General features: G+C 39.8%; 1 protein-coding gene across 5 annotated transcripts in view; it reads left to right on the top strand.

Annotated features, from left to right (window-relative positions):
* Positions 1-26,342, top strand: part of TBL1XR1 (TBL1X/Y related 1) — a 110,576-nt gene that overhangs the window by 36,390 nt on the left and 47,844 nt on the right. For all 5 annotated transcript variants that reach the window (XM_051782286.1, XM_051782285.1, XM_051782283.1 and 2 more), the window contains exon 2: positions 11,762-11,826. The gene's annotated coding sequence lies outside the window, so the exon portion shown is untranslated. The remainder of the gene's footprint in view (positions 1-11,761; positions 11,827-26,342) is intronic.

Genomic DNA, 26,342 nt, shown 5'->3' with positions numbered 1-26,342 from the left:
GGCAGTGCCCATAGCTTTTCTTTGCAAGAGGGTGTTGGAGATGCTCCTGTACGTGTCCAGGCTGTGAGCAACCACAAGTCCATCTGAATCCTGATAATTTCACTCAGATTATAGGGCAATAGCAAGGCCAGCGGTCTATTGGGAGGCTGAGGAAATGTCTGTCCTTTAAACTTGATTTTATATCATCATTAATTCATAGTTACCAGTGAGAAATGATTAATCTAAAAGAGAAAAATAACTCCCCAGGAGGGTTTGGGTGGAGTGCCTCAGATAGGACTGCTGAAATGACCTCACCAGGTCAAGTCTTCTGGTGACTAAGGATGAGCAGACTATTTGGATCCTCAGTAGTATCTTTTTGGTTTGTTAATCAAAAGAAATGCAAATGTTGGCTTTAATGTTTTGGAAGTACACCTCTCTCTAAAATGTGCCATGTGAGAGGTTTTTACATGGAGAGTTCCACGTGAAATCACATTGCCCCCTTGGCAGTGTCCTTACGTACTAGCAAAAGTGAAAAGCTGTTTCATTGCACCACATTGCTGGAATCCAGGGCTGTTTCCTTACCTTACCCTTTGTGGCTCTCCCAGCATGTACTGGGACAGTGGAATTTCACGCAGTGATGGGAGGCTTCATAGATCCCTGTCACTCCTGTGTTACTAACACTTCACACTATTGTTACTTCTCTGGCATGAAACATTTGCTCTTCCCTATGGCTGAATACCTTCACCCACACTCATCTTTGCCCTGTGAGCCCATGGGTGGTCTCTGGCTGGTCCACGGAGCCAGTATCTTCAAAATTTGGTAAGAGTGCTTGGCAAGTGTCATTTTGAGGACTGGCAATTGTCCAAGTCACTTAAGAATTTTGTAGTAAAGTCATTACACGCTGAAGTAATAAAAATTAACTTCATGTGTAGACTAAAATAAATGAACGTAGTTTCAAATCCATTTTTATGGCTTTATAGGAGGATATTATTAGGAACAACAAGATAAAACTAGTAAAGTTTTCTGAATCATTGCATTAACAAATTATTTCGGTAAAAATGCCCCAAGGAAATTATCTTAACTTGATAAAAGAACAAATAGTGCTAATTGCTCTTAGAGTGTTTAGTCTGCAGATGTTGCTAGCAAAACTGCATCCTTTTTGTTTTTGTGGGAGAGGGCCAGTCAGTGTGTCTGTGGTGAGCACACCCAACCTGCTACAACAGTCCAGAAGGGTCAAATGGGACTTCTCTAAAAGGATGCCTGAAGCAGTGAAGTAGCAATATTCCTAGGAAAATATGGCAAATGGATTTATTTCGGGGTAAAGCTGGCGTGGAAAAAAAAAAAGTTAAATGGGTTAGAAGTGCTGGTGTTTGAGACATTTTTGTAATTCCAAGATTTTGCTTGTTCCTTAGGCAGTGATAAGAATGATAAGGCACAAGAAAAAGTCTGATAAATGATTGCAGCTGTAGAGTGTCATACAACAAAATATATATATATATTGAACCTTGTTTTTATCTGATCTGGTAAACAGTCTCTTCTGAAGCACAGCAGCTTGTAAACTTAAGTTGTTATTACTTGTGGCTGATGGAAGATGCATCATTATCGGGCTGACAAGTTCTGTGCATTTATTACACTGTGCTGTATAGGTTCTGTGTATCTGTTAGTGCTAAATACATCATATTGTTCCATTTTAACATTTTTAAACATTCTACCGCTGACTTGGAAAAGTGTGGTAAAAAAGCATTGTCAAAAAAACAGGGAAGAAAAGTCCTTGACTAGGTGTGACTAAGATAATACCTACAATGTTCTGTTTGGAGATGAACCAGACCCTGATATTTGACGTCTCTGACACTGAGGGGAAATACTTGTGCCAGATGGAGTATTTTTGACAAATGTGTTTGATACTCCTCACCCCAGCATTCACCAGTTGTTTCCTTGGTTAACCAGTGTGTGTTAGCATGACCACAAAAGAAAACAGCAAAATCTACAGGCCTTCATTTTGTTCTCCATCGGTGAAAATAACTAAATATCTGTAGGTTCAAACTGAAAACAGAGGTGTAGCCTTTTTTAATTTTATTTTTAAAATTCATAAACATTCATCACTTTTATTTGTAGAAGTGAAAGCTGGGCTAGTTTGTGGATGCTTATTGAAGCTGTATCAGAGCAGCAGAAACTATTCATGGAGCAAGTAATTTCAGTGATGGTAGCTATCTGACATATCTTAAAATTAAGCTGTGGTTAAATTTTCTATCTTTCACAAGTTGAAAAATTAAGGAAGTTTTCCTTCTCAAAGACCAAGACCAGAGGACTTGAGTTTGTTACTTTATCCAAACAGTCTAGTAGATCACATTGATAAATGTGAGTTGACTTAAAAAAAAAAGAAAAGCCCCAAACCCACCGGTTTCATGAACCCTGACAGCAGTTACAAAGAATTCTGCAGGCGGCTGCAGAGGCAGAATTCTGTAAATGAAATTCCCAAATGGTGAAATCCTATCCCCAGCCTATTCTAGTTTGAACGAGATTTGCAGGATGCACAGCTCAGCCAGTTTCACATTCCTGGTGTGAAACAATCAAGATAAGAATCAAAAAGTAAAGAAAGGGAAAAGCCCTGTTAGATCAAACGCTATACACTAATCTTTCTCCTTAGGCAGAATTACTCCTTCCAGAGTCCTTACTACTCTTGCTTAAAATAACAGAGGCCCCATGGCACTGACTGTTTCTCATGATCAGTCTTCAGCTGCATGATTTTGTTTTGGGCAAGTTTTTCCTGGTTATTTAAAATGTGTTTCCAGCTACCCAATCTTCACTGGATAAACCTAAATCTTTTCTTGCCCTTGACATTTGATCCTGTGAAATCGCAGGGTCTCTTCTGCTGCTCAGGGATGTTACATACCTGTACCTGAGACTGATCCCTTAACTAACATCAGCAGTATTTTTTCCACCTTTTTAACTGTTTGCAAAGGGTTGTAATAGGTTATCTAATCACACTTGTTTGTAGGGTAAACACCTTCTGTGTGTTGCTCTGTACGTGTAATACATTAATTCAAAGGGGGTATAAGTTGAGCTATACAGCTGCAATGACCACAGGAAATTCAATAGAAAATATTTCCAGTGAAACAAAAACACTGACTTCACTCGTTTTGGCAACAAATTGTGTTTGCTCAGAGTTTTTCACCCTCTTTTTTAGTAGGGAGAAACCTCTTCAGTAGGAAGACCCAACACAATTGAAGTGTTAATTAATGTAGTAAACAGTATTTTTTAGAAAAAGCTTTTTTTTTTAATTTCAGAATGAACCACCTAGGTCTGTTGGGGGGTACATAGTTTATTAGCTCCACTCTGTACATGTAGTTAAGCCCTCTTTACTGCTTAGGACAGACTTGAATAAGGGCACTGTTAGGTTTTTACCAATTGATCATAGCCTAGTGATGATCTTTGTGAGACCTCTCTACTGTGGTTTCATTTCCTGATGCTCATCAGATCTTTTGAATATGCTGTCACTGATGAAACAACTATGTTTTCCTTGGTTATGCTTAAGTCCTGCTGTTAACCATCCCCTCAAACCCCTCCCAAACCAAAAAAAACCCCACAAAAAACCAAAAGCAAAGAACAAGCAGGTTATTATATTAGTTTAATGCTACTGTTGATTAATGACTTTAGTCCATTTATTTAATAAATGTTTTTCTCCTTGACCATAGTGCTAAAGTAAATATTTTGCTATGTTTCTCTGTACTGTAAGCTCCTTATTCTTTGGAACAGGTTTCAGTGTGTCCTACTCCATGTACAAGTCTAATATTGATGCAACTATTTTGCTATTCAGTCAGTGTGACAGATAAACAGCTCTAGTATGTAAATGGTTTGAAAAGACAACAGAATAATAGATACGTATTTTATACAGTTAATGTCTCTGTTGTTTCTGGTGTGACTCATACCTTGTACCTCATTCCATGTTTGCTGTGAGCTTTTTGTGCTGGGATGCCCACTGCCATCCAAGGCACCAGGCATCCCTTGGAAACAGATGTATTTTGATGATGGAGCTGTAAGGCAGTGCTGTTCCCGCATTTCTTCCCTTTCAGGACTGCGTTCCCTCTTCCTCTCTTGAGCCAGTTCTGTCCTCTTCTGACCCTGCAGTGGGTTGCTTCAGGAGCTGAGTGGCAGAGAGCTACTATTTTTTTTTTTAGAGGAAAGGAAATGTTGAGGGCACCCAACTGGCAGAGGGTAGGTGGGGGGTACCGAGCTCTTCCCTTGCAATAGCAATTAGGTCTTGTCTAGGGGTGACTCGAGCATAAAACTAAACCAAAGCCTTCAGGTGAGCCACACCTCTGAGCTCTTATGGACACTAGCCAGCTGATTTGAGAACAAGTGTGCTGTCCCTCTGCTTTCCATGTTTTCAGCCCCTGCTGCACGGGTGTCCTACCTGCTTGTGAGGCAGGAAAGCTTTTCATGGTAATGAGAGGCACAGGCTTTCTTCCTACACCCTCATCTGCAATTTGTTACAGCTCAGTAGCTGCTGTGTAAGAGTAAGTTGTCCTTTTAGCAGGGATGGCTGGATGTGCATGAACAAGGGCAGCCCTCACGGGTAGGTTTTAACTTCTTGTGAGTCAGAGCCCTCACATAAGGATGCAAATTACCCTGCTAGAGAAATGAGAAGGGCAGAGGCAAGAGGTTTGTAGGAATGATGATGTTGTCCTACTGATGGGAGGTGGTGGAGATTTGGAAAAAGGGAAAATATCTTTGTATTGCTTGGTCTTGGACAACTTGTCTGCTGCTTAGTTATGGGGTTTTACCTGTACAGAAGTAAGTTAATCTGATGGTTATTTGTGTGAAACGATCACCAAGGCACAGTATTTCTATAGAAAGGTGTTGCTACTGCATAAGTATATTGTGCTTCAGATGTCATTCAGTTTTCAAAAGTTCCTGGCAAAATGAGAGGGGACTGTAAGCAGAAGTGCAGCAGCTTTTGATTGCCAGTATTAAAAAAAAAAAAAAAAAGAAATTATTTCTTGATATGTTCTATGTATCATTTCAGGGCAATCAGTGTTACCTTTCTTGGCAGAGTGAGAGGCTTATGTTTTTCTCTGGCTTTGCACAAAGTAATAATAGTAATAATAATTTTAGGAAGAATCTGGAACGCATTATAAACACCTTATTTTAGTGGAGCTGCATCTCAGGAACATCTGGAGTACATGAGCCCAAGCTCCACCACAGGCTTTACTTCTGACCTCTGGTATGACTAAAAGTTTTCAGAAAAATGTTTTCATACCTGTGGATTTTTAAGTGCTTTTGAATATTAAAAGTAACTCATAATTCTGAGGGCGATTTTAAAAGAATTCTTGGATCCTAACTCTTCAGCCTGTGCTATTGCTTTCACATGCCCAATATCACAAGTAAGGTGGATTTTTTTTTTTTTAGAACATTTTGGAATACGTTTTGTTTTTTAAACCCGATACTTTGCTGCGAGGACAAATATCCTGCGAGGCACTCCTGCAGCGGGCAGACAGAAGGCAACCAGCCTTCCTACCGTGTTCCCAGAGAGGGAGAGAGCCACTTCGACACCACTGGGTGTACTCGATGTTCAGGGTCAGTGGCCACAGCGGGACGACTTGAGCTGACGTCGAACCCGTCTGCAAACACCCGAGTCTTGCAGCAGAACCCAAGTCCTGCTGCATTGTTTCAGTGTCCTCAGCAGTACTTAGCTTGGCTTGACAAAAATGTAGATGGAGCTTTTACACTGAAAGAATTGACTTCTGGGTGCCCAAAAAAGTAAGGGTGGTAGCTCTGCTGATACTGAGGGAAGCACAGCCAGGGCTTGAATGATGGTTACATTAACTGGGGTTGAAAATAACATGATATTGTCACATCCTCTTCTTATTTTGGGAGATTTCTTTATTTAAACATTTTGAGCCCAGTTCCAAATGTGATGTCTCCATAAAATATGTATCCCACCTCCCCTAATAATTTAAGCTCTTGTGCTTTTGTCCCACTGTAATGATTCCTGATGCTTGCCATAATCTACCTATGTTCCTCTGTGAGGCCATCATGAATCCCAAAGCAGAGGAATATATTGCTCTGAAAACACAGTATCTGTTTAAAGGCACAGAGGGGGCAGGCACTGTTAGAAGCAGCAGGGAAAGGGAAGAAGGTGATTTTCCCAGGGAAGCGGTTTGAGCTTTGTTCCATATCCCCGCATGGGAGACCAATCTAAAAGTCCCGGCAACCTTGGAACTATCAGTTCCCTACAAACATATTTCTGTGTTGACAAAAGGAGGTGCTGCCTCTGTTCAGCTGCGAAGGCTCATCTGAGTTAACAGGCTCTGCGTGGGGAAGGGAAGGGTTGTCACCCAGCAGCACGGCTGAGTTGATTTAGCAACCTGTAGCAGGCTGGATTAGTGTTGTGGGAAACATGGCTCTTCTGACCTCGAGGGAAGGGAATGGGGAAAAAAAATCTGATTTTTTTTTTCTTTTTTTTTTTTTAAGTGGTATATTTTGTCTCTGTCTTGGTTCGGTTTTTAGGTGTGTATTTGAAATCTGTAATAAACATAGAGAGAGAAAGAGTGGCCCCTAAATGCTACACATTAGACTTTTTTTTTTTTCTTTTAAGAGAGAGAAAAATTTTTTTCTCTTTCCAATTTGAGGTGAGTCTGCTGAGAGCACTCAGGTTGACAGGCTGTTTTCTCTGATTAATCTTGCAGTGATGAATTTAAATTTAAAACTCAGTTCTAGAACAAAATCACAAAAAAAATTATTTGTCAGTATGCTGCTGTTATTATCAATATGTCACTAGTCAATCATCATGTCCACTATTTTCAGAAAGAAAACCCCACAAATTGGAAACTACCTCGAATTTTCACAGGTAGGCTGCCATCCTGCAGGTAGCAGTCTGTGAAGGTGGGGTTTTGTGACTGCTCCAGAGGCCAGAATCCCTTCATGTAACACTCAGTGCTTTGAGTAATAACTGTTTATACCCTTTCCCGGTCTAGACTGGGTTTAACTTCATTCTCTAGGATCCTTTAACTTAGAGTTTATGTGAATTGGATTACTTACTAATGAATTTCATTTAAATGCCTTGCAAGTGAAATGGTGCTGCAGCACAGCTCGCCCTCCTCCATCCCGGTGGTACCAGCTGATTGGTATTGACAAGATTACTGGGCTGCGTTATGGGTTTTTAATGGAGCTGGCTAAGTTGGTTTCCTCTCCAGCAGTTCAGCTTCTTTCCCTTTCAGTGGGCTGTGAGCTGTTTTCTGTGATTGCCTCATTTTTTTGACTGTTACAGAAACTGGTGTTTGAACTTGTGTATAGCTGCTACAGTATTCCTTTGCTCTGCTCTGATTTGTCCTGTGTTTCTCACTGCACAGTGAATCCTGTTTCTGTGCACTTCTGAAGAGTGATTCCTATATATGGATGATCTTTTCTCCAGAACAGTGCTGTCTGCTTACCCAGTTCTTATTCTTTATCCTCTCAGATACCTTGCTTTGTTTTGATTGTTGGCTTACATACGTCCTCAGACAGACAGGTGGTTGTTCTTTGAAAGAATACTTCTGACGTGTGGAAAGCCGGGCAATTTAATGTGATGTGAATGTACAAGTTAAACATTTCACCTTTGAAACATCCAGAAAATCAGCTTATGTCGGGTTTTTCTATATTTCTGATGTAATAAAGGTAAAAGACGGAAAAAAGATCTGCAAATAAAAGTTTCTCAATTGACAGAGAAAAGCTGTTTCAGACAGAGTTTAGGAATATGGATGGATATGTCTCTGGGCAGGTCTTGGATACTTTCAGTGCTCACTGATGAGGCTTCTTGTAAAATACCCTCTGTGATGCCCCACTCCATGGGAGCACACTCCCGGTGCTGTGCCACTCCCTGCTCCCAGAATGAACTATTGGAGCAGTCTGTGGGCGTTATTTTGTCACTAGGATCCCTATTGCTACCTCCTACTTGCAAGTAATGACAGTTTTTCACAATGTCTTGTGTGTGGTGCTGATTCCTTCCCCCCACAATTATATGTGTTTGTTTCTCCTGAATTTTCTGACTTGGTATTTGTCTCGGTTCAGCTTCACTGTTAGATCTGAAAAGCAGATGTTATTGTAGACATGCTAAATTGCTTAAAAAAATTGCCATACCTTGCTGTGGAACTGTGATTAAAAGAAGTAGCTTTGTTTTTCTCTTGTTTATGTTCCAAGCATGGCAGTGGTATAATCACCGCTAGTGTTGTGTGCCTGTTAACCAAATGAAAGGAAGGATTCAATGGAGTGATGAGTTTTCAATTTAGGCTTTTAAAATTATTGTCTGATGCTTTTTACAGCCTAGTTACTGAGGGGAATATCCAGGATTTAGTTATTTTTAATTCTGTTTTGATTGGGACGCTTTTTCCAGATACTGAATCCAGATAAAAGCTGGATACTTGAGGATAATTTAGAAGAAAAGATACCATGTCCTTAGAAGGCTTTTGTAATTCACAAAGCACAACATCTAGTGACTAAATTTGTTGTTAGGGCTCAAATAGCACCAAAATCTCAGAAAGTAGTATAAACAGTGTGATCCTAAGAGGATTAGAAGAGAAACACAAGTGCACAAGTTCACAGGGGGAACAGGAACAATTCAAAGCTCGCGCAAAAATCGTGGGTTTAGCTGTGGCACAAACCCCATGTAATGGCTGGAGAGGAGAAAGGAGCTTGAATGGTGGCCTTTCTGGAAGAAAATGGATAAACATTTTTGCAATAGTTTGTAGAGAAATCCTTGCTTTGAACTGATTATGTTTGGAAGCAGGTAAGGAATAACATCAGTGTACATCTGAGCTACGTGTTTATAACCGTATTTGTCGCTGTGTGGTTCCAGGGTTGTTTTTATCTGTGGTTTCCTTTGTACCACACGATTATTACTTGGTTGATAGTAGCAGACCAGCCTGTGCTATCAGCATGGATTGTTATTTGCCTCTTTGGTGTGTTAGTTTTTGGCCCTGCAGGTGGGAACTGCCTGTCTCGTGCAACCTGTTTGCTTCAAACTCTGTGTGCAAGCTCTGGCCTCGAGTTTATGGCCTCAGGATGCTCTCTAGGAGGAGATGATGTGTGGTGTTGTACTGAGTGTTTGGGCACAGTGTCACAGAGGGACATGGGCATTAAGTGTGCCATTCTGTGCAGAAAGAGCTGGTGTGGGCAAGGCTGGTGAGTGCTGGCTGTGAGCAGGTCACTGCACGCATGGCAAAATCTTCTTTCTTGTTGAGGAGAGCAGTCTTCAGGCCACGTTGAGTGTGTTAGTCATCAGGCAGCGGTGAACTGTTCCCAGCCTCTCCAAGATGAAGGATCCGAACTCACAAGCTACTGTGCATTCCCCAGGTGTGCTTTATCAACTTCAAGGGCATCTGGTGGATTATTTTTAAGTGTCACATAGTGTAGCAGTTACTGCGCCTGGGCACCTGTTTAAATCACCATAACAGGTCAGAATATAAAGGCAAGAGATAGTCTAAAATCAATAAATTATAACTGTCACCTGCACTGTTTCAAGGTGCATGCCAAAATCCAATAGGATAAATTTGGAAAGAAAAAAAGCTGCTGATGAGGCATTTGTACTCAGCACTCGATTCTGAAGAAGGACATAGCAGAGTTTTCTAAATGTTTACGTGTCATTTCAAGCGCCCTTATTTAAAATTGGAGCTTACAACCAATTAACATTGAGTGAGGAATGAAGTGAAGTCAGTGAGCCCTTTCTTTTCTCATTCTCTGCTCTCTTGAGTCTTTGCTTCCAGCTTCTTTCCGTGTCACTGCCCTGTTAGATATAAAGCGAAGGACAAGAAGCCTCTTCCACAGATCAGGCGGAAAGGTTTCCCTCTCTGGCTCTGAGGATAAGTACTGCACTCAAGATTGCACAAGGGCACAGAGGTGTTGGAAGGAGACAGTTTGGGCAGCATGTACCAAAGAAGGCCTTTTTTCATTGACGAAAATGGTTTATGTTTGTGCAATCATCCTTTTATTTACGTTTGCCGTGTCCCTTCCCAAATGAAATAACCCAAACCAAGCGTCTCACTCGGAACAGGGCAGCAGGGCCCTCCTCTGCCTTTCTCTGCACACAGCTTTTATACTGATTGAGACTGTTTTTCAAAATAATATCGGTTGATTAGTTGGCATTTTGTTCAGTTTTTAAGGAAAATTCCTTTTATAAGCAAGTAATGTTTTAATGGGGTCTGCGGAGCGAGGTGTTAAAGCTTTCTCTTCTCTGCTGGTCTGCAGCTCTGGCTGTGGAAAAAGCAGACTTTCTGAGTGGCCTTGCATAGGATACTGTGCCACTTGAGGAACAGAGTTTTCCTCAGCCTATTTACATAATTTCTACCACCCTAGTACAACTAAGCAAGGAAATAAGAGCATGTTTGCAAATTCTTTCAGTTCCCAGCATTCCTCAGCATCCTCTGCAGTGCCTCTTACTTGCACTGTGAAGGTGATGTTTCTGCCTGCTGTGTGGGATCTTCTAAGAATAAAGTAAGCCCAAATGCTGCAGGTTGGTTTTTTTTTTTTTGGCTGGGTCCAAGAATGGCTTTATAATAATTTATTTCCTACTTGTTGAGCTTGAAAATTGTACCTGAGAACCTCATGTTGATCATGAGCCCCAAATCCCATAGTTATTCTTTAGTCACAGTAAAAGTTTTTTAGCACAGGTTACAGATGCTTTGTAAAGAGTTTAATCTAAAAATAGTCTGATAATACTTTATTAGTCACCCATGTCCATCTGTCACCCTTCCTGCTTTTTGAGTGGGCGATTAGATTATGTCCTAAAGAAAAGTCGTCTGGCAAGTATTTGTGTGAAGGGCAGTCACTCAGGAATATTAGTGTGAATAGAAATCATTTGTCATTGCTCAATATAAAAATGGATGTTGCAGTGGATGGACAACAGAATCTGTTTGCTTATACTGAACTATTTTATTCTTAGATGCATAAAATTATTATTGACATGCAGTGAGAATTACTGAAATGTAGGAGAGCATGGATTTGTTTGGATTATATTTTTGTTGGGGTTATGAACGTGGGCAAGATTTCTCTTGAATATTGCACTAGGAAGATTTCTATTATGTACATGTTGTCAAATATTGGCAGCAATTATTATGAGCTTTTTTTTTTAATTACTGAGGTCACTGCTGGAGTTGGTAACTGTCTGGGCACATGGGTACACCTCTGTACATAAACAGAGTTATTTAGCGCACGATGTGTTTCAAAAGCAGATTTATTTTTCTTTAACTGCTTCACAGTGGATGTAACCATTTTGCAAGTCAAACCACTGGAACGTTGATTTTTGTTTGGGGCTTTTTGGAGTGTTCAGGTGTTGGGAGCTGAGGTTTATTTCCAGAAGAAATTTGGCATGGGCAGAAGATACTGTAAGTTGCCTAGTTGCCTTCCCGAAGCTTTTTCCGGAGAGTTAAGGCAAAATCCAGACATCAGGATTTTTTCTACCCGGGTTGTTTTGTTTGTGTGTGCTCCTGCTGAATGGGTGCGACCGTCTAGAGGTCTAATGGTGCAAGTGTTCATTCACCAGGCTTGTTTGTTCAAAGGTCTGTGTTTCAGGCTCCCCGCAGGAGCCGGTGTGTGATGTGGGGAGCGACAGGATATGCAAAACCCCAGCTCTGTGTGCTGTGCTCTGCTCTGCTCCAGGCTGTGCAAACTCAGTGGTAACCACTCAGCAACCTGAACAGAGCAGGCTGCAAGGCCCATATTTGATAACATTTTATTGTGTGTTAACACCACCATTTTCAAAATAATAAATATTAATGCGTCCTGTTTCGTCTCCTTATTTCCTTGTCAGCATCACCCTTCTGTGGCAAGAGGCACCTGAAAGGAAAACTTCTGCATATCAATGCACTGCCAATGGTAAGTACCTTTTTAACTGATTAAAGGTGGTGTGGTTCCTTCCTGCTCACGTGCCATTAGCAGACTTGTATTGCAAATAGTATTTTTTAGAATAATTACTTTTTAGCACACAAGTGCTAATTGTAATTTTTTGGAAGAACCTCTAGACCTTTATGCTGTTTGACAGACACGTTACAGTTGCACCTGGTTTTTATCCTGTGGGAAGTAGGGCAGCGTGTTAATTCTGAAGCGAGAAGTGTGACTTGACAATAACATGGCTCATCCTGTTGGTAGCTGGTGTTGCTTCCTCTTTTGGCCAAAAACCTGTTTGGGGCGAGCTGTAGCTGAGCTAAGTGTTCTGTTGCCCCCACTTGGGTGCTCTCTGCAGTTTGTTTCAATGTTAAACAGCTTCTCCTATTCAAAAAAACCCCCAACTCTACAGTGTAAGGTGTAATTTGCTTCAGGCCATTTGTCAGTGCAAGACCAGTGAAGTTAAAATCTTAGCTTCTGTACGAAGGGGATTGGTTGGTGCAATCTTCTTTTTCCATCTCTGGGATATTAGTCAGTGTTACAGACTATTGGAAGTTCATATTTTCAGATTGTCTTCATGGTTTGCTGATGCTTCCTGGTAGTTGTGCATATGGAAAGCAGAGGTGAGGTCTGAAGGGAAGGACTGGAACTTACTGCTTCAGCTTTGATCAAATAATCTTTTTTCAGCAGTCTTGGGTTCTTGTGTTGTCACAGTTGAGGTGTACAAGAATGGTAACTGCAGCCTAAAGAAATAAATGGATAAAATGCCAGCCTGAGTTTTATGTTTGAAGCATCTCTAGATCATTATACTCAGTACAGAAGTCAAAGGGATGATATTTTGAACCACTGGCTTTGAAACCTGAATTTTGGGTCTGGGAGCTGTTTCCTTTGGTTTGTGTGTGGGCATAGGTCTAAGGAATATGTAAATAGCCACTCTCTTTACCCTGTGAGGAAAACGACACTCCGGGAGAGTTTACTTGGCTGTAGCTTCTTTACTTTGAAATGCAGTAAGCAATTCTTTTCACTCCCAGAGATGACGTGGAGTGAAATGTAATATATTTGGCACTAAGTAAAGCAAATACCCGCCTGAAATCAGCAGATTTGCACCAAATGTGTATGTCATTTAATAGTCTGATTTTTAGGCTCAGAGTTGATAATGTATAGAGTTTGTATTGATTTGGGATGAATTTCAGCTGGTGGAAACATTTGTTGAGTGAGAAAGCATGGTGTTTACATGGTCACTTAACCTGGTATTTCAGCTTCTCAAACCTGAAATGAGCAGTGTTCTCAGCCTTTTCTAGTATTGCTAAACCTTCACTGTTGTTGTTGACCTTTTTCCAGCAAAAAGCTACTCTGATTTCTTTTTATTTTGTAGTAGCTGAGTGTTATTTTAGTTATGATTTAAGATACCGATCTGTATTACTGCTTCTTTTAAAAACATGACTCATTTCATATTAACCTAGTCCTTATACTTCATAAAATTTTAAAATACTGAGAGACTGTACTTGAAATGTTGCTGCATTTTGTCCTAATTTTCCCCCTACAAATTATATTAGAAATTCAGAATTGTTCAGTCCCCAGGGCATGGTAGTTGTTACAGTGATCATAAAATATGCCCAACTGTTACTTGTAGTGAAGTGCTCTTTTCTTTAAGGGTTGTTTTTGTGCTATAAGTTATTGTATTTTATTATTCGAGAGATTTCTAAACAGTTACTCACCTCTAATTAACTTTGAAATAGTTTGAATTTACATCCAAGAGACAAGCTAGACATTCTTCATCACTCCAAAAGTAATCATAACTTCATCAGTATAGTAAAAAAGGCTTTTATAGGTTCTTATTATGGTATTTTTTCTCTGATGCGTGTAAACAAAGTGTGGGCCAGAGGTTGCTGAAAAAAACAGTTTGTGTACATCTCCCAAACAGGACTTGGTTTAGCTTGGCTGCCCATGTTCAACACATGTATTTGAATAAGAAATTAATTTCTGATTCCCTTGAGAAATGATAGTAGCATTTTGGATCATTTTTTAATCCTGATTGTCAGTTCCATTTCTCAATAGTAAAAAAAAATAGTAAAACAATTTACACATCCTCTTTTTTTTTCTTAGATTTTCTATTTTAGAAGTAATTAAAAGAAGCTTATTTTTTGCATGATATATGATACGTAACTGATAACTAAATAGGGTAAAATTCCAGTTACTCCTTAAAAATACATTGTAGTTGTTGGCAATTTTTTTAAAAATAAAATATTTATACTGTGATATAGCCTCCTAAAAGAGGATATGGCTGTGTCCAGTGGGTGTAAGTTCTCTTTCCCATTCTTCCAGTCAGCTTTAATGTTCCTCACCCTCTCAAAAGAAAGATGCAAAGGCTTAACGAAAAAGACCTGTTAAGTGCAGGAAAATAAGTGTATAATGCTACTTTTTCGAAGATTTTGAAGGTTCATTTAGAGACTGATAACCGGGTACTTAATCCACAGTCACAAGGATTAATGGATGTGTTGGAAATGAATATTTAAAGCCTTGGTCTAAGCAAAAGATGATGTCAGGATTTCAGCAAAGGCTTTAGCAAATAAATTTTCTTATGTGATGGATCAGGTAGCTTGCCCGAGAGAGGTTTTCCATCATACCTTGCAAGGCTTCTCTTGTGAGTTTTGGAAGCAAAATAGTTTGTCTTTCTGTCTTCTACAAGTTACTGAAGCAGGTCTCTGTGTGTGCATAAATTTGTGTGTCAATAGGAGTGTGCTTCTTTGTGCATGTATCTATGCAGGCACATATATGTATATCTCAATATATATAAAGGACTGTGCAAAACCCAGAAACTTAGAGAAAGGTGGGACGTACAGTTTGAGGCTCTTACATGACAGGTTGCTGTGATGAGTTTAATTTTGCATCCAAAAATGGCTGTGAAGGAATCAAACAAGCAAGGCAACATGGTGGCCTTTCTGAGAGGCATCCTGGAAAACACTGTGCCTGGGTTCTTAGCTCCATCTTTTACTACACGGGTGGTTTGTCAAACATCAGCACCCTCATCGGTTGAAAAGGTCTCATGCAGAAAAGAATAGGGGATGTTGTTGTTTATTACAAGCTACCACAGGCCAAGTCTGAGGATAAGCAGTGAGCCTGTGTTACTTATTCTCCAGGAAACCGGTGTCATCAAAAGCTAATGCATGTCCACATAATCTTGGGGGCAATATAGACTAGGTGATTTGAATCCTTTCTTTTTAATGCTGTCTGCTTTTAAGTGAAGCCATCACAGTGTGTTTTGAAGGTGTGACACACCTGTTGTTTGTTGCATCAACTGTTCCTGTCTGTAAGAGATGTTATAGAACAACTCTGCGGGCACTAAATCTCTTGGGCCGGGAAATTCCATGGGTGCAACATTTCAATGTAGTTATCTACCCAGTGTGTTTAGCCCAGAAACAGCAGGAGTGCTTGGAGGAGATGGGGAGGATAAGTCACTCCAAAGAAAAAAGGTGTTCAGTGAAGGGATTGGAAGATGTCTCCAAAAATTCCCTCGAGACTGCAGCAAGATTTTTTGCTTTGAACCCCTCTATGGTGCCTTTAGGTTGTCCTGTGACCCTACCACTCCTTAGAAGAGAGCTGAAGGAATAAATGAATATTAGCCTGTGGTTCTCCAGCAGCTAAACCCATCTAAATGCTGATATATCTGCCATTAACCTTCTGCCAGTCCATTATGTTAAAATGGTTTCATGTAGAGGAAGACAAATGAGGGAGAGGGCAGGAGCCTGCACCCAGAACTGGAGGGGTTTGGTGTGGAAGTTTTGCCTCTGCTGACAGCTGCCAAGGACAGCTTGAGGTCTGTGCCACCAGCTCCAAGGTTTTTGCACTGGAATTGCAAAATTGGCTTTGTTTCAAGAGGAGCTGAGTGGCATCTCTCCAGTATAAGTATATACGACGGAGTATCTGGAGATGGGCAGAACTTTGTAAGGTGGTAGAGCTGAAGGTCAGTTGTGATTATACTGAGCACAGGGACCCCTGCTTTCAAGAGTTTATGAAACTTGACAGTTCTGAAGATGTTGGCCTCAAGAGCCTTGAATAATGTCTTAAAAATAAATAACCCTGCAAGACTAAGGCCCTTATTCTATGAAATACAAATGCATGTCCATACATGTAACTTCGAATGTAGGACTAGTTGTTTTGAGATATAAATAAGGAGCACTCGCATGCATAAAGCTAATCAGGCTTGAAAGCACTTTGAACAGTAGGGCCTGAAAGTGCCCATGAAATTTATTGTTGAGGCTGTTGGTTGTACAGTTTATGGAGTGCAGCTTTAAAAGGGGAAAAAAAATATATTTCTAGCAGTTTCTAAAATAGTCTAAAATAAGTGACAACATGAAATTTTAGACTGTTCTGCTCCTTCTGAAATCAGTGGATGCTATTACCAATGAAGGAATGTGAAATGCAATGTATTTTGTCTGATAATTTGTTATGGCTGAGAAATTATATTTCAGAATGTTTATACATCAGTTCTATTTATTTGACCAGCATGAATGAGTTCATCTAGTGGTTTATGTGTGGAAGAGGAAATGCTAATAATGTGATACAAAAGAAAAATTGTGTCATGTGGTAGGGTGCATACTGTGATAAGCATTAAAAATTGTATGTATATTGTATTCTGAACCATTTTTGAAAGGGTTTTTGAAATGTCTGTTTCTTTACAGAAAGCAGGTTAAACACATTAGCAAGATGCCTTTCTGATTCAGAAGGAAAACACCCCTTTTCCCCTTTTTCTGCCATTAAAGTTCATCATGAAATGAGTCAACTAAACCCAAAATGAACGTCCTTAAAAAATTAAGAAGTGGTGGCTCCATTTTGAAGTAATATTTGTCAGAGAACTTTCTCTGCTGGTTCTCTAAGCATTTTACAGTTCAGAAGTAAGCTTTGACTAAGAATTCTCGGCAGAATCATAAATATATAATTATCTAAGCAGCCGGGATTATTTAGCCCCTGGCAGGTGCCCAGTGCCATGCAAGAGCAGAGGGAACTGGGCCAGTATCTCAGGCTCTATGGGAACATCCTCTAAAATAGGATAAGGGCCATTGGCTGTTCCTTGTCTACTGCCATTCATACATTTTAAATCTTAAATGTACCTGAAAAGAGACCTCTTCTGCTGCTATGGCTTGTCTTCTCTTACAGCTGGTTTACTCTGTTTTTTTCCTTGTTGTGTTCCTCCTGCTTCACCTCTCCTGCCTTGGGTTTTTTCTGTCTTTACTGCTTTATACTGGTTTTGTTCAATAGATAATGGCAGCAATAGCAGTGCAGTTAGCATTAGATTATATCTTACTTGATCAGTGTGCCATCTGCTTTAGAGGAGAGGGAGATTTTATGTTTCTGCTCTGGGTTCACTGCCATATGCCCGTGGTGAAGTCGTGTAACCTGAAATGACCCTTTTCCTGCTCTATTATATTGAAAGAATTAGAAATAAAGCGTAAAATCTTCTCGACATTGACTACGTTTGTTGTGTAGTTAAAAAATTGGACTGCATATCATAGGTGTGCATGAAGTAGGATGTTGTAGAGAAAACCCAAGGACAGGCTCTTTTGTGTCCCAGCACATTAGTGTTGCCATCTGGAGAAGAGCAAGGCTTGTTTCACAGAAGTCTGTGTTAATGTGTCACTTGTACCATCAGGCCTTGATCCTGGTTTCCTTCTTGTCAACAGAAAGTTGTTGTAAGTTCAAGTTAACAAAGGTAAAAGCTGCCCTTAGTCTCAGCAGTACTGATGCTGGGAGATAATGGATATTGCTGCAGAACAACAGGAAGTCTGCAGGCTGTGGGGAATGACAGTACTGATTTTTATTTACTTAGGAGAAGCTGAGACCTTTGGTGACCTGGTCAGTAAAGACCAGGGACCTTGTGTTTTCAGGGCCATCAACAGGGATGGCAGGTCCAGAAGCTGTACTTGGATGCCAAGTCTCCAGTTCACCAAATTAACAGAAACAGAAATTGTAATCAGTGGGTTAGTGCACCCATATTTGTAAATAAAGGTCATGTGTGGTGTTCTTATTGTAATTTAGTGAACAAATATAAGAAACTATTCAAGACAAGGGATCTGAATAATCAGAGGGGGTGATACTGAGCATATGTATGTAGGATCAGCATCCATGAGTTTAATACTCACACAAATGGAGGGTATTGGTGTCAAATGTGAGCCACGCTTGGAATCTTTGTCCTCATTAATGGTATTAATGAAATCTTCCCCTTTCACTTAATTTCTTTTGGCTGTAGACGGACCATATTTTATTAAGGTCTACATGTGTTTTAATGATGTTTTATGATCTGTTCAGGCGTTTGACAGCTGTTTTTAGAAAAGGATAAGCCTAGTAGTGTAGGTCAAGTTAAAGTCCATCATAACAATATGAGAAGGAGAGGATTTCAGTAAAGTAATAAACTGGCAAATGAGCTCTTACAAAATCAGCCATTTCACTCTTGTAACTTGTTTTTTCTATTAGCTTAGTTGACATGTTTTGTGAAAACAGCCATGCACTTCTGGTAAAGAGCATGCAGTAAGTCAGATAATATATATATATGATGGACTGTGAAGAAATGTATGCTTATTAATGAACTCGGTGGTTAAAATAAACAGGGGGCAGATCAACAATCAGAGCAGATTCTTTTTTCATGAATAAAAGAAACAAATTTAAAAGTATCAGGTACATAACACACAAATTAAGGGAAAAAATAGATGGTCAAAGGTTAAAGAGGGAATGAAAACACAAGTTTTATGGTCACAAGATCAAATGAGGCATTAGTTAATTTTCCTTTTTTTGGTGCAGTTCAGCGGGAGTTCAAGTAATTCAACCGAGTGATTGAACTGGAACAGAAAAGAGTGCCAGAAAAACTGGTTGCTAATAACATAAACAGAAAAAATAATCAAATGAACTTAAGACTTCGTGTCAGCATTTCACATTAAAATGCATTTGAAAAGGCTAGAATTCCATCCTAGTTCATGGAACCTGATTTACATAGAAAACAAATTTGTAACAGCTATTCTTGCAACAGCTGATAAATTATTCTACTAATGAGCCGTCAGAATGGATTTAACCAACAAGTGGCTGAGGCTCAGAAGGTGTTTTCTGAAGACTGACCATCTGGGAAATGGGAAGAAAGTTGAGGAGTAGGTGAGGATATTTGAGCCCTTACCTTTGAACTGTGAGGAGGTCACTTAATTACGTAAATTGCAAATGGAAACCACATTAGGGATGCTGGGGTTTTGCTCTACATAAAAGATAAAATACATTGTATTATTTCCTACCACTGGCACCCCTGAGGTGATGTTCTGCTCTTTAGCCAAGATCATTGCTGCCTTTTCTCATACACATTTCATTCTTTTTATGATAAGCAAGTAACTAGTATGTTTTTGAGTTCATGACTGTGAATGCAGCTTAGAAGAGATTGTTGGCATACCTTTCCACTGGCCTAATTCCTAGCTTCTTTTATATTTAACTTGTTCTAAAAACAAAATCCTTTTGTGCTGAACCGTTCAATTTTGGTTATCACGAAGACATTCCCTGTGCTGTTGCAGTTCATGAGATTCCTGGTTGAAAGTCCACCCCAGTGGATGGGCAGACTCTGGCCCGTCCTCATTCCTGGCTCGAGCTGGGAGCCTTGGTGAATGGGCTGTTGTGGAGCAAAGTTGCTTTCAGTGACCCATACAGTTTTGTTTTACCATTCTCTTTGCTGAAGCTGACTGAAGTTTCTCAGCATATCGGCAGGATATATACAGGAACAAGCATTCCCTCTTTTTTTGGTGTTTTTTTGGTGTTTTTTTTTAAGGTTGGGGGGTTTTTTTGTGTTTTGTTTTTTTTTTTTTTTTTTTTTTTTACTCACACATACTGTGATTGTCTCCATGGTGGTCCTTGTGTTTCAATTGAATTTCCTTTTCATAATAACACAAAGTAAATAAAATCTCCGTTTTTGTCTTGCAATATGCCCATGTAGTTGCAGGGATTGCCCCAGTGATGTTGGCTTGGACTCGGACTGCCCCTGTTAAAGCTTCTCATTTTCATCAGGCTGCTTTTCAGTCATCTGCAGTCAGATGTGGGTTGTAGCATAATTGGAAGAAGATCAAGTGTTACATGGCATAGCATAACTGTCATCCTCTGAAATGTCTTAGTCCTGGGGTCCCTGTGTCTGTAGTTCTTGGGAGCTCTGGTGTTGGGTCGTGAGGGAACTGGGAACATGGGACAAAAACTGTCACCTGGGAGAAAACAGTATAATTAATGTGAACGTTTTACTTCAGCAAATTCAGAAGCACGTAAGTCTTGGACTCATTTTTTGTCTGATTTGGAAAGCAGTTTAATCTGTTATGTAAATCTTTAAATTTATGCTTCGAAAAGGAGTGTTACATGCGTAAATTCTAAAGCATTCCAAAGAGAACTTGTGGCATCTATACATAGCAAACCTATGGAAAAAAATACTCATTTTTGGGGTTCCTAAGGTTCTGTTGTTACCCCAAGATAGATGTGGGACTTTTTGCATAATGGATGAGTGGAGAAACATAGGGAAAGGCAAAGCTTGAGCAGAGTTTTACTAGAAGCGCCAAGTTACAGCTGTGGTGGGTGACATCAACTTAAAAAGATGTCAACTATGCAGGACTCATAAGTTAGGAACCTCTCTGCTTGCTTTTGAAGAAAAGGCATTGCAGCTTAAGCCAAGTCAATTGTTCCACATATTTTTGTGACTTGTAACTCATCCGGTGGAAAATCCACAGTGGTTTGTAGGCACAGTGCTCTGAGTAGGGAAAGGAGCTTGGGGATTCCAGGAGGAGATCTAGGTCACAGAGAAACACACTTGCTTCCTTATTTTCTTGCCCTGGCAGCGTGTCATTTGTGTTCTAAACAGTGCTATATCCACAGGAATCTTCCACCAGAAAATTAATGTGTGTCAGAGAAGTCATATATTTAAAAACAAAATAAATCTAGCCTTGCCTTGCACATCTCTTCTGGCTACAGTCATGAAAATTGCCTAGGGGTCAACTGAAAGGGCCTGTTTGGGAAGTGAGTGAAGTCACAGCCCTTCCTTGGGTGGTTTGTGGGAGCTGAGTGTAAGTTAGGACCATTTGGAGGATAATGCTGTGGCTCGTTTACAGAAGCAACTTGCTGCACAGTGTGTCAGAGTTGAGGCAGCACAGTGTGATCTTACCATGGGCATGGTTTTAGAGGGCTTGAAGAGCAGTTTTGTGGCCATCTCAACTTTGAATTCAGTGTGCTGTAGAGCCCCTCTGCCAGCATACGTTGAAATCCTGCGATAAGAGTGCTATAATTAGGAAGCTCAGTTGGAGAACTGGGTGAAGGAAACACTTGCATTCCTTAAGTACAGTGGATTTGTCAAAAGGAAAGGTGTACTGTGATTCACTGTGTATTCCAGAGAAGAATTTCATGATATGTGTCTCGAGTTAAATGAAAAGAGCAGGAATATACTGAAAGGGGGAGGAGGACAATTCTGTTTTAAGAGGTGAATGCCAAAAGATCCTCCAAAATCGAAGCATTTTGAGGAAGGATTTTTGCTTCTTTTTGTCTTTCTGTCATTGCATCTTAGTATAGGAGACTAGGGTCTGTAAAGTGCGGACTTCACTGTAGGAGATGCATCTGTTTATCACTTCTAACCACCTCTAAGTGAGGTGTATGGATTCTTTTAGTAACACCTAGAAAAAATATTTTGTTTTGGGAATCTTAAATCTACTAAATATTTGCTGAGTGAAGAAAGAATCCTAGCCAGGCAGAAGTGCATGTGTAACGCTTTACCTCACACCAGGATAATGGCTGCAAATTTCTGGAGCTTCAGCTGTTTAATAAGGCATTCCTTAACTCAGCCCAGCAGCCAGAGCCAAGAGCAGAAAAAGTGACTGTTCCTGTGATGCTTTTTCCTTTCCTCTCTCAGCCTGTTCCCACAAGAGACTTCCCTGCCTGCTCGACTCTAGTCTTGCTTGGTGCCTGTGTTTATGCTGGCTGTTGTTTTGTTTTAATATATATTCCCTTAGACCAGGGAATATATATATATATATTTTACTGTTTGCTATATGGTTAGAAAATGAGAGAAATCACATTGTCTCACTGTATAGATTGTTTTTTCTAAACACAGAATGGACTTGTTACCTAGCTCTTTATCTAGTTTTTTTCCACATAAACTGGGGGCTAGCATTTAATCCTCATTCAGTACTACAAATATTTCATTCCACTAGCCAGAGAAAGAAGTTACTGAATTTAGATAAAGATGGCAATATTCAACATTGTATTTATTTATCCTAAGTCAGAAACAACTGGCACTCTCACAAATGTCTAGAAAAGCTATGTTACATCTCAACACTTTCATTATCTTTGAAGACTCTTCAATGTATTTTGTCTCCCACAGAAGAGGAATCTCTTTTTTATTTTTTTTTATAGTTGTTCTAGGAGGACAGACAGCAGTGATACTGACTCTCTGGAGAACCTTGGTCCATAAGAGAGAGCAGCAGATGGTCTAAGGGAATATATATTAAAATAAAATAAAAGTCCTGGAAAGGAAACTTCATTGTTGACTTTTGATGTTGTTTATTGACCTTGTCTAGTTAAATTACGATCTCTTCAGCACAGGAATTAAGTCCTGTGTGTTTATGCAACATTAACACAATGGGACCCCCACCTTAAAAACGGGTCTTTTGGATGCTGCTGTTATTCAAACAAATGATAATAATTATGTTCATTATGTCTGGTTTTAGTTGTAGTGAAGGTTCCTTGAGCAAAAAGAGGTGTGCCTGAAATAGAGCAGCAACATTTTTAAGTGAAATGAGTAAAGGCCCCACGATCCATTGCATGTGTTGGTTTTTAATTGTCTGTTTTGTAGATGTTTTTGTACCGTTCCATTTTATCTAAGTGTGTATAAAACCACATCAGAGTTTTTACAAGGGTTTGTATCAGTGCATGTTGGTGATTTATACTCAATAGTAAAGATGATGACTACCAGAGGTTTCTTGGTTTTATATAATCCTGGCTTTGCAGCCTTGTAATTCACTTGCTGTCTGTTTTGCAGTGCAAAGCAGTGATATAAATTCTGCCCATAGGCTTATTTGACTTTTCCTTCTCTACAAGTCACAGAAGCAGAGCTGTGGGGGTGGCAATCCCCCCACCTGCTCCTGTACCTGCTTGGTTTCCTCCCAGGCACTGATTTCTGGTAGCCTTGGGGTTTTTTCCCTCAGGTTTCAGTGTTACAGATGGAATTGAGGGACAGGGTAAACAGAGATAAATTTGGTTACATACGGCTGTGCTGTGAAAAATGCAGGTCGTTTGTGTCTAGAAATTGGGTCAGGTTTTAATTGCATTGTCAAGGGTAGTTAATGCTTAAATAGTTTGCTTCTCAATATAAAAGGGAACAAAAATGGATCTGCTATTAACTTTTTCTAACATTTCTTAAATTACAGTATTTATGTGTAAATCTAAAGTGCAACAGGTCTAGAAAGCCCTACAATTCTTTTAACTACTCGCAAGTGCTCTCAGTTTTCTTTGTGACAAAATGAACTGGTTTTGTTTTTCAATAATACATCCTGTGGCATATCTACAATGAGCCTCTTCTCATCCGAATGTTGCTATTCTGAACAGACAGACCTGTTTGCTTCACCTGAGGCAGAAAACAACATTTTTGGTGTATTTTGAGTAACACTTCTAGCAGATTTGGGAGCCAAAGTTAAAGTCCATGATCGCTTGACAGTGCTGCCTCATCCCTCTGCCTCTGCCTGCCTTCCAAGGCCTGGATCACACGTTTGCCCTCGGTGTATCCACAGAGGTTGTGTAAGTGAATAACTCAGTCTGCCTTTCTTGCTGTGCTGCACGGGGTCATCGGGTTTTGCTCTTTTTCTAAACTGCAATTCAGGTGAAGAATATGATGGCAAAGGATTTATTGTTTCTATGGTTATATAACAGGATATTCAGTTACAATAATTTCAGTTAATTAGGTTAAATTCAGCGGAAAGGCAGCTTCCCTGGCATCTTTGAGGGGGAATTCTCTTACCAGGAGATCCACATAGACTGCCCATGAAGTCTGTGGTTTGTCTGGTTCCCTCTGCAGTGGCAGGGTACATGTGGGATATGGAACAATGGTCTGAAAACGCAGTACTTAAAAAGGTGTTCATCTGTCAGCAACAGGGATTAAGTGTTCACTATATCCTTGGGGTTTTTTCCATGAAGAATTTTTTGGTGTGGATTTTTTCGAGTGATCTGTATGAGGCAGGACTTCCTAGAAAACCACATACCCAAGTCTCTAAATTCTATCCCTGTTTCTATTAAGATTAATTAAACAATAAAAAATAATGTCAAATGTCCTTCCCTCTCTAAAGCCAGCTGTGCCTGGGGCAAGGGTAACTAAAAAAAAAAAATTAAAATTAAAATAATATTTTCCTTCTACTGGTAGTGTTTGCATATTTTAAGGTAAGTGTTGGAGCAATCAGATTTGGAATAGGAGAAAAATCAGAAAATATGAACTAGGTCTTGACTTGGTGCTGGTTTTATATAAAGCAGCTGGTTTGAGGTTGATTGTGGTGGTACAGCTACAGAGGGAAAATCACTTATTGATAGCTGGGCTCCAGTTTTTATTTCCAACTGTAAGACGTGTGGATTCCTGAAACCACTGCTTCAATGAAATTTGCTGATAGTGAAGACTTCCACTTAGCTGGTCAAGGCCACCCTAATCCTGAAAATTTTGGTATGATTTTCTTAAGGTTTAAATGCTTTCAGTATACATAAAGGAAAAGCCCATCAAGGGATGGATGGAACCAGGTTCATCTTTTCTTTATTACCTCCTTTTCAAGTACCTTGCAGCTTTTCTGCTTACAAGTGTGACAGTTATTAGAAAAAATAAATTGTACAATGGATATAAAAATATCCCATGTGATGAAAGTGGCTTTGGATCCCAGATAGCTTTGTGTTTTGTTTCTTCTTACAGGTCTTATTTCCTTTTCTCAATTTTGACTCCTTTAGTTTTTAATGTTTATAGTGTTCTAGTGAATTTTAAGATAAAAGGAAAATTTAGGAAATGGAAAAACATAGACAATCCTGTTCCCAGAAAGCAAATTATGTTCTTAATAATTTAGGATTCTCTTCACTCCCCTTGGATTTAAAGGTGAATTGGCAACATGCAAAATTAGTTACAGCTACAATTGATTTCTTTGTGCAAGTACTTTGGTATGCATAAATACATGAGAAATTAAACAGCTGGCATAGGGCCCCTGGTTTTGTGTAAATCTTTAGGCTAGGAGGATGATTTTTTTTATTTTTTACAAGATTGAAAGAGCTAGCTGTAGAAGTAAGTAAAAGGCATTATTAGGGGGAATGTGCTCCTGCAAGCTGATGGAAAGTGATGTGCTTTTATGCCGAGGGGAAAGCTGAGCAGCAGTGATTACTGTGTTTCTCTTCAAGTCTATCTTTCAAACATTTCTGGACATTCCAGATTAATCTGCTATAAAACTGTAAAAATAGATTATTATCCACTGAAACATGAGCACAGGTCACCTTGTTGAGGAGATGGTGTTCCTTAGGCTTAAGTTTGTTTGGAGAACTGTTTCTATGTAATTCTGTCTCCATTTCTGTTTCCTCTCCATGGCAGACATACCTGAAACAATTGAGTCCTGCTTTTCTCTCAGGAGAAGGCTTGAGGCAATTTAGTGTGCATTGGCAGAGTTTCTCCTGCCAGCTCTCCATCTTCAGTGAACCTCTGCAGGATGCTCTTTTTTATCTCTTTTCTGCAGATAGTGTCAGGCATCTGGAGCGAGAAGGGGAGGAGAACTGTTATCAGGGCAAATCACAAAACAGAAGAAAACGGTGGTCATAATCTTAAAAAATGTAATCCACCTTTTCTGAAGCCTATGCTCTAGTTTTGCCAGAGAAGTCCTCAGTTGCATCACTCACAAAAGCTTCAGAGAAGGGATGTTCCTTGTTGATTTTCCATGATATAAGAGAAGCAACAGGAGAGGCCTTAGCAGGACCTCAGCGTGTCAGCAGGTAGCCACATATGGAATGTGTCTTTCTCTTGGTTAGCTGGGAGTCACTGCTGAGCTTGGTCTGGACCCAGTGTGGTTTTGTGCAGTGTCTTATGCAGGTGCAGACACTTCCCCCCACTGATTGATAAGATATATTGTTAGAGAGATGGTTTCTACTTTGTTGGCGACTATTCCATTTAAATACAGTCTAAAGATGGAGTAGTACATTATGTTGCATCTCACAGTGCACTGCTTGTAGTACCAGCAATCCAAGCTAGTCTGTGGATGGGAGGTAATAAAATCAGGTCCAAAAATCACTACCATTTCCTGGACACTCACTTCTCCCAGCATCACCGTGTCCAGCGTCCGATCCTTTCTCTTTTTCTTTGCGTAGACTTCTAGATGGAAAAATGTTTGCACCAGCTTGTGTGATGTAATAAAGACTATTAAAATGTAACATGGCTTTTGGTATAGTTGATGATGAAGGTTAGGTGTTAATTTGGGAAGGCACACAATGGGGGCATTGTAATTGAGCCGTGG

The sequence above is a fragment of the Manacus candei genome, unplaced genomic scaffold (assembly GCF_025592945.1).
Source record: "Manacus candei isolate 608988 ecotype Guabito, Panama unplaced genomic scaffold, ASM2559294v1 h1tg000015l, whole genome shotgun sequence".
Taxonomy (NCBI): Eukaryota; Metazoa; Chordata; class Aves; order Passeriformes; family Pipridae; genus Manacus; species Manacus candei.
This window is presented reverse-complemented; position numbering and strand designations above follow the sequence as displayed.